Genomic DNA, 9,095 nt, shown 5'->3' on the forward strand with positions numbered 1-9,095 from the left:
CCAGGGCCAGAGTTCAATTCCACAACCAGAAAAAAAAAAGATTAAGTCAAAGCCCAACAAAATAACTACTAGGAAATGGGTACTTGCAAGAGTTGGGTGGGGCCAAGTGTAGAGTGGAAGACCAATGAAGGAGGGGGAAGAATGCAGTTGAAAATTCGTTATATATACCACAAGACTGCTTTTTTTTTCTGAATGTTCCCATTACTGTGCAGAAGCATTTTGGTTTTATGTATTTCTACTTGTCTGTTTTTGTTCCTGTTGTTTGTGCTTTTGGTAAAATCACAGGCAAGGTATGTTTACTCAATGACTCTAATGGAAAGCCAGGACTGAGAGCCACCGCCTTAAATGATAGTTTGCTATAACATAAAGCCAGAGGTTCCATTTACACAAGAAAGTTTTCTTGTTCAAACAGGTCAGCTGTTAATCACACTTCTTGTCAGTTTGGCATGATGAGTCCTAATGTGTGTGGGGTAGGGGAGCATTGTGATTTCTGGGTGGGATAGCATCAAAGTGGGGAGAATAGTTTGAAAAGCATTATTTTTGTTATACATTCTTATTCCTGAATAGTATTTTTTCATAACTTAAATGATGAAAAGTAAAAATGAATAACATCTTGACTCATGAGATGATCAGTGAGTATAAACTAAGAGAGCCTACTGTGTGTGTGTGGGGGGGGTGTATGTGTGTATGCGTGTGTATTCACATATATGTGTTAAAATACCAGGAGATGGTATCTACAATTTTTTTTATTAAATGGGCTACAACATTTAAGAAACCAAATTGAGAGAGATTGTTCCTGACTGAGTAGATGCATTCATTTATTCCTGAAATATTTATGAGTGTCTCTTCAGTGTTGGTGCCTTTGCTAGATTCTCCAACTACATCACTTCCAAGTTCCCAGTTTGGCCTTATTTCATAGATCAAAGTGTGGTGAAGATAGGTACAGTGGGTCACAGAGTCCAGAAATATCTGGAATGTCAGGTTTGTGACAGCAGGACCCTTCATATTGTCCCCTGCTCCGACTCGGTCCCAGGGCACTGTCTGGACCATTGTTAGCACCCAAAATGTAGTTTTGAATGTGGCGGAACTGGAGTCCAGATACAGTTTTGTTACCATGTCTCCAGCTGCTGTCTTCCCCACAGCTAAAGACTCTCAGCTTCTTCTTCCTTGTCTTTTCAGTCTTATCTTCTTCTTAGTTCAGAGGAAACTGTGTCCCGCAGGCAGCTTTGCACAGCGGAATCTGCATTCTGCAGACTGTCTGGGCTGCACTCAACTGGTCGCAAGTGCATTGTGTCTGTGGTGGCGGCTGGGAGCTCATTCATCCAGGAAATGCCCATTCACAGCATAAGCTCTGTTTGATCTGGAAGAGTAGATGCACACAATCACCACAGTGTCCACAGGCCAAAGAGCTTATCATAAGTTAAACCCAATAGTACTTAACAAAGTAGTATTATTCCATAGCACTGACTGAACAGCCATCGTAAGTGTTTAAGCAAAAATACAGTCTGTGCTAACTTCATCTTTCAACTTAAATTATTTTTGCTTGCATTTTAACAATCTGTCCAGTGTTTGATGACACGGTTTCTAAAATATGCAACAACCACAACAACACTGATGTGTTTTTGCCTTTCAAATGTGAAGACTTCCGGGGGGGGGGGGGGGGGAGAGAAAAGGCGAAGAAATGGACACTTACTGTTTTTCTTAATTTTAATTTTTATCATTTCAGAGCACTCAGATGAGGGTTTGGGAAATCTTCATGTCACTCTTTAATGAAACCACAGCAAGCACTTAATGCCGCTTCCACTTCCCACACACAAACTTTCTAATTATAAAAGGACCTTTTCAGACTTATTCAGGGCATATAATCTTATTTGCAGCTCCTAATTGGAGGGCTGTGTTTGTTGAAAAGAACAGAAGTCTTCAGTCGTTTAGAATAAAGCTGGCTCATCAACCCCTGTGGGAAGAAAAGAACTATTTATTTTATCCGTTAATCCCAAATACAAACACAGTAAAGCTGTCTTTTCTAATAGTGACCTATTTCATGTTAAATTGGGGGAAAAATGCTAGCTTTGCTCAATAAGACCATTGTGGTCATCAGAAAAAAAGTCAATCTTATTAGGATTCACATTGAATAACTTCCAATACTTATCTTCTTAAGCACTGAACACAAACCCCAGCTGAATTCTCTTGTGTTGTCTAAGACAAAATGCAAATCTGGAAGGGAGGTAACCTCAACTCGAGAGCCCCATCTAGTGTCAGGGAAGTAAGTTGCTGGTCAAAATCTATAATCCTCCCCTAGCCCCTTATTAAAACGTTCTTCTGTTTGTATTCAAACCCCTGTGATTTAATTTGTCTCTGCTTTTGTCTATACTTTTATTTCTAGAAGTAAATAATGTTTTGTACCACATAAATTTCCTTTGGTAATTTAAATAGGTGTCTTTTAAAAAATGCTTGAAAATGAGCCACAGTTCCTCATTGACAGTTGAATAAAAAATTATATTATCTTTAGCAGTCATACAAAGGGGTTTCAATTTGACAAAGTTGTCTATAGATGTATTACGTCTTTTAAAGTCATTATAAAGTTGATGTACAGAGGGGTGACCATTTCATAAGTCATGTAATGAATAATTTCTTTTCGGACATTGCATCATTTTGCTTTTTGGTCAGTTGTGGGGCTTGAACTCTGGGCCTGGGCACTGTCCCTGAGCTCTTCACCTCAAGGCAAGCACTCTACCACATGAGCCATAGCGCCACTTCTGGTTTTCTGGTGGGTTAGTTGGAAATAAGAGTCTTACAGACTTTCCTGCCCTGGCTAGCTTTGAACCTCGATCCTTAGATCTCAGCCTCCTGAGTAGGATTACAGGTGTGAGCCACCGATTCCTGGCTGGACATTATCTCTTGATCAGTATCATTCCTTTTATCATTCTCACCCATCTTTCCCAACCCCACCCATGCCCTAAGTTATATAGTTGAATTTTAAATTGTGGGTCAACATATCCTTAGACTAAACTTGAAGATTAAACGTACTTGATATATATATAATATATAGAAATTTACAGGAGTAAGACTGGGTATAGAAAAACCCAATGACAATCTAAGGCCATTAAAGAAATCAAAATTGGCATTTTGAGGCCACGTCCACTTTTGCTGATTGTGCTGGTTGGCAGGTAGCATTCTTTTAGCTGAGGTTAAGAATGGCAGAGATGCTGTCTGTGCTTCTGCATTTTTTGATTTTTGCTCTCCAAATAACAAACATTTTCAAAAACTGAATAAGGCAACTTCAGGAATCAACTTAGTCATCGATGGGAGATGCTTTTGTTAATAAACTTCCATTGTTTCCAAAAACAAAGTAGAATATATTCCTCCATTTATATGTATTTTAATTACTTTCAGAATTGCTTTCCCATTGATCTAAAATCCCCAAAGCAGAAAGATATGCAGAAGTATCTGGGGTATGCATGGGAGAACAAAGAACTTAAGTTCGAACCCCAACGCTACCCTGCTCTGGCTCTGTGGCTTTGGGAAGTCACACCTCCCTATCAGGAACTCTGAACGCAGACTACAAAGGAGACAGCCCCTGCTTCTCCAACTCCCAGCTGTTAGACTTGAGACAAATCACTTCTCTCAACCTGGATCTCTTCAATGTGTATCGTGATATTTGCTGTGTAGAGTTCTAATGAAGGTCGATTGAATAAAATAGGTGCATTGCTTAGTTTAGGGTCTGGCATGTATCAACGACCTCGATAAATATTATTATCGCTTACAAAGTGAAAGGTCTCTCAAGATCATGGAGAAGACTCATAGTTTGGTATATGGGAACATGTTGGTGTTGTCAATATTCAGCTTACATTAATCCCAGCAGGACTGTTCATGAAGGCCTAAGAAGGAAGGTTGTAGAAATCAAAAGACATGGAGCTTAAGTTAGCCTAAGCTTTATGGGTTGAATAGATCTTTTTTTTGGGGGGGGGGGGGAAGGTAAGTCTACTGACGTACTATTGCCTCACAGTTGAACTAAGATTGTAAATTTCTGGAAAGGAGAGAATGATAGAGCTGGAAGAGAGACTGCATAAATTAGTGTTTGTATTATGTAGAGAAAGCTATTCTGACATGCTTTTCTGCTTCAGAACATTTTGTACAATTGGGATTACTTGAGAATTTGAAATTGTTTAATGTCTACCTTTTCTTCTGGATTGTAAGTCCCATGTAGACAGGGACTGTGTGTCTTGGGTCTACATTGGGTCTACAGATGTATTTCAGGGAGCAGACATATTGGTAGAGTGCATATTACTTACACAGGTAATCACTGTCAAGTTCAAAGATGCTGCTTGGCAGAGTGGATGAAAGCATGAACTCTGCAGGGAAGAAAGGCTGGGTTCAAATGACCTGTTTTTATTTTCTGTGTGAGTCCCGGTAAATTCTTTAGTATCCCTGAGCTTCAGTTTCCTAATCTGTATAAAATAAGACTAATAAGGACAGAATCAATTTTATAGAGATGCTGCAAAGATTAATGAGCTCATTCATGAAGAGCATCTGAAGAGTGTAATTCCATAAATTTACCTAAATGACCACACTAACAAATGTTCTGGACTGGAACTCTATGCAAGTTTTGCTTTTGATTGTTTTCCTCCATGTTCCTCTGCCTTAAATCTAGTCTGGTAAAAATAGCAACACAAAATATGGTAGTGAGTGATTCATTTGGGGGTGATTTGAGTCTTCAAACACTAGCGGTGAGTTCCAGGAGCTCATTGTAATGGCAGTGAGAGTCTTATTATCGCTAATAACCTCTCGTGTCTAAAGCACAGAGCTGAACAGAGTATTTCATAGTTTGCTTTAGCAGTTGGTCCTTAAGGGTTTTACTATTAGATACAGGCACAATGGATTAAGAAAATGGCATATTTAAAAATATCTCTGCAGCTCACTCCTGGGTGACTTTTAGCAGTTGAACTGTTAGCCTCCTGGAAGACTAGATGTCAGGATAATTAGCTCCCTGCCACTTGGACTCTCTACTTTTCAAATCTCATTCTTTTTTATTCCCTATATCTCTTAGTTGACACAATTCATTATGACTTTATGCCTGCGTTCTTCAATTTCTTTTCAACATACTCATAAACTGTCTCCTTTTTATGACTTATCACACCTAACACTCAACTCATGCTATTAACTTTGATGTTTTATTTTACAACTCAGTTTGTATCCAAATATCAGAGGAAGCAGAGAGCTAGTTAGACAGGTAAAGCAGATATGCGTATTTATCTATAATAGCCTATCCTCCTCTCTTTTGTGTATTGGAAGCAGCAAAATGCACATTCTCCATTTCATTCTATGACCTCAGGTCTATGAATTTCTCCTTTCATTGTCTAACGTCTGTGTCTGTGAGTTTTCCTATTGCATTATTCTGCAAGAATGGGGCTTGGCTTTGTACAACTAAGGAATGTCTTTTTTCTTGTTCTATCATAAATGGAAGCAGTGAACATCTAGACTAGACTAGAAAAAATAAGATAGAATGGGAAATCCGCCAAAGGAGCCACACAGTTCAAGGAATTTCTGTCTGGAAGAACTCAGAATGGCTGTCTGTCCATCATTCTGCACTCTGGCCCTACCCTGAATCAACTCAAAGGTAACAATGGTTCCTGTTTCCAAGGCAGTCACAAGGTAACTTTATTCTTCATGAAGAAAGCTCTTTGTTGCAGTCTGCTACCTGTCCCCACTTTCCCTCAGACTCTGTTCTTTCCACAAGAAGAGTGGTTGGTTAGGTCCGTGTCACCTGGAAATGTAGGAATCTGACAGGCAGAAGGGTGAGATGCCATCCCCTCTGGTTTTCTTTCCTGCCTCGGTCCTGGGGAATGTGCTTTGCAGCTCTTCTGCTATCATTTGACTAATTTTTGTGATTAATTGATGAATTAATTCCAGGATTTCCTTTAAATAGTCTTGCACTGAGCTAGAAAAGAGAATGATGAGTATATTCTTGCTCTTCCTCTTTCCGAGCATCACTGTCTATTTCCTTAGGAACCCTCCATCCCACCTTCTTCACAGCTCATCAAACAGGACAGAATCCAAGGCATAGAACTTCCATTGGCTTTGTACTGGGCTCCACCCCAGATCCAGTTCTCAAAGCTCCAAGGAAATGCTGAGGGCTTAAGGGCCAGGAGTTTTCTAACTCTTACTTGCATCCAGGAATTGTTGCCTAGAGATCTACAAAAGGGGGGGAATTCCCCCTACCACATTTCCACCAACCATCTCTCAAATTACGAAAACGTCATCAGCTTTTTCTTTTTCTTTTTTCTTTTTGTTGGTCATGGGGCTTGAACTCTGGTCCAGGGCGCTGTCCTTCAGCTCTTCAGCTCAAGGCTAGCACTCTACCACTTGAGCCACAGCGCCACTTCCTTCATCAGCTTTTAAATGCTAAGTGTAACTTGACAGTGACTTGCTGAGCTGAGCTCATTGTCCATGCACATCTTAGTGTCTGTACACCAACAAGCAATTTATTGAACTTCAAGTGTGCAGAGCACTTGTTTGGGAGTCAAGCTGACCTTGGTCTGGTGCTCCATTCTTTTACTTACTAGTGAACATATTCAATCACCTTTGTCAAAGTTGCTCAACCTGTCAGTTCCTTCCTTCCTCCCTCCCTCCCTTCCTTCCTTCCTTGCTTCCTACCTTCCTTCCTTCCTTGCTCTTTGTTTTCTTTCTTTCTTTCTTTCTCTCTCCTTCCTTCCTTCCTTCCTTCTGTTCTGTGGCTTGAAATCAGGGTGTAGGTGCTGTTTCTTAGCTTTTTCACTCGGCACTAGTGCTCTACTATTTAAGCCACAACTCCACTTCCAGTTTCTTGCTGGTTAATTGGATATAAGAGTCTCTTAGATTTGTGTGTCTTCCATGGCTAGCTTTGAGCAGCACTCAGAATCAGCCTTCTGAGTATCTAGAATTACAGACATGAGCCACCAGCACCTGATAAGCTTTCAGGCTCTTCATATGTAAAATGGAGCATCTATCGACTTTAAAGTTTGGTAAGAAGAAGAAAAGGGAACTTGACTTTCATGAAACACACCCAGGTCAGGGGCTGGCATGCCCTGATTGTTTTTGGCATAGTTATCTCACTCCCCATTGGTGGGAAGGCAAGCGTTATAGCATTATATTGAGCATCCTTTAGCTTTGTTGATTATACTGAGCAGCTCCCTGCAACAGCTAATAACAGAAATTGTTACATAGGGGTCTTTGTGGTGTGTTGCTGTGTGCCAAGACTGTGGCAGGTCCTGGGACAGTGGACACAGGGTCCCTGTGCTCATGGGATTCAGAACATAGATGCCACAACACCAACTATATATACTGGGTCCTCTCATGAGCATCTAAGCCCAGCTGCATTTCACAGTTACATTAAGATTTTGTTGTTGTTATTGGTCATGGGGCTTGAACTCTGGGCCTGGGCTTTTCAACTCAAGGCTAGCGCTTTATCACTTGAGTCATAGTGCCACTTCTGGTTTTTCTGATGGTTTATTGGAGGTAAGAGTCTCACAGACTTTCCTGCCCAGGCTGGCATCGAACCACAGTCCTCAGATCTCAGCCTCCTGAGTAGCTAGGATTACAGGCATGAGCCACCGGCGTCCAGCCAACGTTAAGATTCTTAAGGACCTCAGCACTAAGAAGATTATGGTGCTTCGTCCTCCCATATAATTAAAAATAAAAACAGTACTAAGCCATAATTAAGTGTAGAGGCAGAACAATGTTCCCATATATTTTTCCCACTGTGATGACAGTCTCAATATTTCATCTCACACTGCTTTTTTTTTCAGAACACTTTTGGGGCTATTCTCATTTTGTAGGTAGTCAGTCTACTTATAGAGCCATCCATTCCAAGCCCCCTCACAAGCTTAAGTTCAGTGAGTGAATCAGAAGCTAGGTCAAGAGTTAAGAAAAGCCAGTTCTTGACAAATCAGAAAGGACTTTCTAAGTATCATGAAGAATGGAAAAATGGTTGTGTACTTTGAGGTAAGACCAAATCACCTTTACAAACTGTAACTGGGTGCTAAAAACTCATACCTGTAATTCTAGCTACTTGGGAGCCTGAGATCTAAGGCTCACAATTCAAAGCCAGCCCAAGCATGAACGTCTATGAGACTCTTCTATCCAGTTAACCACCAAAAAGTTGGACGTGAAGATGTGGCTCAAGTGGTAGAGCGCTAGTCTTGAGCAAAAAAGAAAAAAGCTCAGGGCAGCTCCAAGTCCCTAAGTTCAAATCCCTCAGGACTAGCGTGTGTGTGTGTGTGTGTGTGTGTGTGTGTGTGTGTGTGTGTGATGCACGCACACACACACAAAAGTAAATGAACGTTCTTTAAACTATACGATATGTTGGTTTTGGTTTTGTTTTGTTTTTGAGCTAGAGAGAAGCCATATTTAGATGATCAAGTTGTAGTAGAAGCAGGATTACTCTTAGCCCAACTGAACTTGAATGCACACTCCTCCGGCCTCAGCCTCCTGATTGCTGGGATCTCAGCTATTTATCCCCACTGGGCCTATGGTATGTTCTACAGGGCTGCATTGTTGCTTAGCTGTAGATGTGGTTCTGCCCTTGCAGAAAGACCACCAGGAGCAGCGGTGGTAAGAGGTATGCACCAGAATGCAAAGGTACTTTTCATCTCCTGGATCTTCGCTTTCCTTTGGTGGAGAACATTCTGTCTGAAGGACAAGATCCAACTCCAAGGCAAGGTTAGCAGTACCCAAAGAGGCTTATTGGGGGATCAAGCTGACAACTACTCACATTTATAGTCAGTCACCCCTAAACAGCAAATCAAAAAGATAAGCACTAGAAAAGGACCAGAAACCCTGACAGGGAACTTTCTCAAGCAGAGATGAAAACAATTTATACAGCCACTGTAAATAGTTAATAAAATCCATTTTACAGTCCATCTACTTAGATTTCCATTACATCCTGTTCTCTTTCAAACATGCATTTTTTTTCTTTGGGGATTGTGAGGCAATAAAGATCCCGGCCATTTATCAGGCAGTGTCCTCGTATTCTTTTAAAATGTTTTACCATTTTCAGGAAACACTGTGGCTTCTATAATTAATCTCCCAGTAGAAGCTGTTTTAGAAAGACAGCAGTG

Source organism: Dipodomys spectabilis, unplaced genomic scaffold (assembly GCF_019054845.1).
Source record: "Dipodomys spectabilis isolate Male_0828 unplaced genomic scaffold, ASM1905484v1 ptg000043l, whole genome shotgun sequence".
NCBI classification, from domain to species: Eukaryota; Metazoa; Chordata; class Mammalia; order Rodentia; family Heteromyidae; genus Dipodomys; species Dipodomys spectabilis.